This window comes from Triticum dicoccoides, chromosome 6B, assembly GCF_002162155.2.
Source record: "Triticum dicoccoides isolate Atlit2015 ecotype Zavitan chromosome 6B, WEW_v2.0, whole genome shotgun sequence".
In the NCBI taxonomy this organism is placed as follows: domain Eukaryota; kingdom Viridiplantae; phylum Streptophyta; class Magnoliopsida; order Poales; family Poaceae; genus Triticum; species Triticum dicoccoides.
Window position 1 is genome coordinate 87,108,460 of NC_041391.1, and position 4,760 is coordinate 87,113,219.

Below are 4,760 nucleotides of genomic sequence, written 5' to 3' on the forward strand. Positions count from 1 at the left end.
AAACGGTCTACCAGTAGGCCCGGGTGGAACATACGACTGAGCTGGAGAAGGCACCACATAGGATGGCCTCGGTGCATATCCGGAAGGAAGAGCGGAGTTTGGAACCCAAATCCGGCGCTTCTGGGAGCTAGAGCCAGAGGAGGATCCCAAATCACGGGTGTGCTTACGAGACTCCTCGTAAGTGAGCTGAGCTGTCTCTGCATTGATGGCTTTGTTCACAAGGGCTTGGAATGTATCACAATGATGCAGGTGGAGATCACGACGCAACTTGGGGTTGAGGCCCTTCCGGAACCTAGCTTGCTTCTTGGCGTCCGTGGACACTTCTTCTGTGGCATAGCGGGCAAGGTTCTCGAATTCTCTGCTATAAGCATCAACAGCCATCTTACTCTGGGTGAAACTACAGAACTCTTCTCTCTTGCGATCAATGAGGGCCTAAGGAATGTGATGCTCGCGAAAAGCCTCAGTGAAATCCTTCCAGGTAGGAATCTGGCCAACTGGAAGCATAGCCTCATAGTTCTGCCACCAAAGACTAGCAGGACCTTCTAGGTGATATGTGGCATAAGTGACCTTGTCATCTTCAGCTACGTTCGCGGAACGCAGCTTATGAGTGATGCTACGGAGCCAATCATCTGCATCGAGTGGCTCGATGGAATGATGAAAGGTAGGTGGGTGCAAGCGAATGAAATCATGAATGGTAGCAGACCCTTTGAACTGATGTGCGGTGTTCTCCTCGATACATGCCAACAAGCGGTTAGACTCACGCTTGTTCCTCTCCATCTCTAGCATGAACTCTGTCAATGAAGGCTGGTCAGGAGGATCCTCATCCCTACCATCTCCATGGTTCTGGCTACGAGCGACGGAACTTCGCTTAGCCGATGACATCCTGAGAAACGAACCAAGGACGGAATCAACATTAACTATATGCTATAGAATGTAGGACAAGGAATTAGTATCACTCGAACTCCTAGGGAAATTCCGGCAGCATAACGACAGTAAAATGCTCAGAATGAGACATCCTACTAAAAATGGGGTGGTAACATACTCATCATCATTACTCAAGGTTCTGAGATCATACTAAACAGACTACACCGGAAATACTTAAAACTGGGGTATGACCCTGATCAACCAATCCTATGGGACTACGGAGTAGTAACACGTGATCCTGATAGACGGAAGAGAAAGCCTAGTTCCTTAACCCCGTAGGAGAGATAGGACGACTCAGATCAGAAGGTCATGAGGTATAAGGAGTAAAAAGAGCCTTACGTTCCTTCCCACAATCAATTCCCTTACATAACTAAAGATTTTCTAGACTCAACTTCGACCAGTTTGGCTTGGTAATCCTACAGGCAGTCAAGCTCTGATACCAAAAGCTGTCAGGACCCCGACTCGATGTCACATCGATCTAGCCGGTAACACCTCATATCACTTTGCGGCCTCACGCACGGTATCCCCACGGGTGTCGTCTTACCTTTTCCCGGGACCGTTTGCGCCTTTTGGCTCACGTATATGATAGTGTCGCTAGCATCCATATGATAAGGAGCCCGGGCTGACATGACTAGTCGTAAACCCAAAGTGGCACAGACTTATAGGGACAGGCATCCATGACCCAGCTTCGGACGTGTCGGTCATCAGCAAGTGGGTCCGGGCTGTAGCACTGGGCTAGCAGGACTCCGGTAAACCGGGCTGTAGCGGGCTAACAGGACTCCGGTACTCAAAGCGTGACATTTCCCCGAAGGAACAGACACAGGAACGAAGAAGGACACATGCCGGCCAGCCTAAGTGTTCCAGAGCAGTAGCAAGCTACCATGGCTCAGCGGTAACACTAGGAGACATTTCCCGGTAAGAGAGGCTACTAAAGATAAACAACTAGATAGTCAGATCCCACACATAGCACTACACATTACACGTACGCATAACATGCAAGTATGTGCTGTACAACATGGCATCACAGCATAACTCAACAATTATATAGATAAAGGCTCAGAAGAGCCATCATCGCATTTATTGCAAACAGGGGTCACAAGACCCGTCATACAGAGCATACAAGCAACAAGCGGAAGCATTACATGTCTGGGTACAGACATCTACAAATGAAAAAGGCTGAAGAGCCTGACTATCTACAACATCCGATCAAGATCGTAGCTGAGGTACTAGCTACTAGTCGAAGTCCACGAGAACACTAGTAAGACCGAAGTCTCCGCTGCAAAACATAAATAAAGCAACATGAGTACAAAGGTACTCAGCAAGGCTTACATCAGATCCTATCATACATGCATTTGTATCAAGAGGGTAATGTGGGGTTTAGTTGCAGCAAGCCAGCTTTGACTCTGTGGCTATCCTGTTCTATGACTACCAGAAACTCTGGAGGTGAAACAACGTACACGAGTCCACTAATCACCATACAATACACTGCTATGGATTCATCCCCGTCTCCCTACGAGAAGGCCATCCATAGCACTCACACTTGTCTTGAGCATTTTAGAGTATCCACTTCAAGTTGTCTATGTACCATGTAAGCATCCAAGAAGTCCATAACCGTGGACCCGGCTATTCGAATAGATCATATTAACCCTGCAGGGGTGTACTTCTTCACACACGCTCTCGCCACTTACCGCCATGTACACGTCATGTATCTCGGCAACCTTCAAGCGGAAGCCTGGCGAGGGTGTCGGCCACGACCTGACTAACCACACAAGACTCTAGTCCAGGTTTATCGCCTATTCGGGTTCCATCCGCAAGGAGATCCGGCCGGGGTGTCGCTTACGGCCCCAAACGATGTGTACAGGGTTCCCGAGCCCACCATCCGGGTGCCACTCGGTACACCAGGCCACGTGTGCCTAGTCTGTCCCAAGCCCACCCTGCCGGGTGCCACTTGGTAGAAAAATAGCACTACCTACAAACACCAGAAACTAGTTGCGACTCCTGGACAGAGACCAAGTTGGTTAATAAGTCGAGAGGGGTCGAGTTACCGGAACCCAATGTGTGGTAGTATCGAGTCATTGGACAACATACACAGAACTCAGTGCTTAAGGACGGTTCCAGTGAGACAACCCACCATGTACTCCTACATGGCCTCTCACCGCTACCTTTACCAAATCGTGTTCACACACTTCACTCTCAGCATCAGAACATATCGTAACACTCCAATTCATTCCCAATGAACCAGACCTGACACACTCTAAGCAATAGCAGGCATAGCATGGTAGGAACACATCAATGGCTTCAATCAACTCCTACACATGCTAGTGGGTTTCAACTATTTACTGTGGCAATGACAGGTCATGCAGAGGAATGGGTTCAGCTACCGCAGCACAAAGTAGCAGATGAATCGTTGTTGTCCTAATGCAATAACTGAGAGCAGGAGCGAGAGAGTAGGGTTTTATCGAAATGAACAAGGGGGGTTGCTTGCCTGGTAAAACAACAAGGGAGGCACTGCTTCACAGACAGGTACTCTGGAACGTCTCCGGAGCAGGACCTATCGAGAAGGAACGGTGCCGGCAATCAATACACAATCATATGCAACAATATGATGCATGAACATGGCATGTAGATGTGATGCTGTTGAGCTAATGCAACTAGTGTTCAATTGGTTTGAAGTCCATTTGAACCAAAGTTCAAATGCATTTCTAAATTAGGTCTCTTATATATGCCATAATGTGTTTTCCCATATTCAGCATGTATAAGTTGGTTTATCATGCATGAAACTAGTACAGATGGAAAGGTTGCATTTTTCTGATAATTTTTCATATATAAATTATTTAAATCTGAGCTACGGTTGAATTGATATGAATTTTTGAAGTTTAAATCAATTTCTGGATTTCCTGAATTATTTTAATTCCAGAAAATGTATAATTGCGTCAGCATGACGTCATCATTGCATCAGCGGTCAACGCGGCTGTCCAGGTCAATCCTGACGTGTGGGGTCCACACGTCAGTGACACTGGGGTTAACCCCGAGTCAAACCCGGGCTGGTTAGCTTTGACTAAGCCCTGGGGCCCACTTGTCAGCGTCAGTAGGTGGGGGGGTTAGTGACTAACTAACTAAGCCACGTCAGCCCGCCGGAGTTCTGGCCGGCGGCGACCATTAGCGCGGCGGCGACTCGCCGGACTTGCGTTACAGACGGCGTTTGATCGCGCTAAGACCACCGGGGCGTAGCCCGTCTTCGTCCGCAACCAGGGGAGCTGATGGGGGGGCTGCGAGGGCGCCGGAGCTCGCCGGAGCAAGCTTGCGGCGGTGGCCGGAGCTCGGCTGTGTTCGGGGACGCGGCTGCAGCGTGCAAACGAGCGAACTAAAGCGCTCGCGGGGCACTACGAGGTGCGGCGAGAGTGCTAGATGCACTGGCGTGGCCAAAAGGTCGCCGGAACAACGCCGGCGACAAGCTCGAGCGGAGGCGAGCTTCGGCCATGGCGGAGCTAAGGCCTAAACGGAGCAAACGGACACGGGGAGGAGGGGGTTCGGTGCGGGGGCTCACCGCGGAACCAGCGAGCACGAGGGCGAGGTCGGGGATGCCCGGTAGCTCCCGAATCGCCGGCGAGGATTCACGGCGGCCGGAGTCGAATTTGGCGACGGCGACGGCTCCACGGGGTGTCCGGAGGGGCACGGCTTGACGGGGAGCTTCAGGGCGGAGGAGCGGAGCCTCCGCGTGTGTCGGGAAGGCGAGGGGAGGCCGGTGGCTACGGCGATGCCCGTCGGCGGCGGCGGTGGTTCTCGGGTGAGAGGGAGAGAGCAGGGGGAGAGGAGGAGGGCGAGGGAGAGTGAGA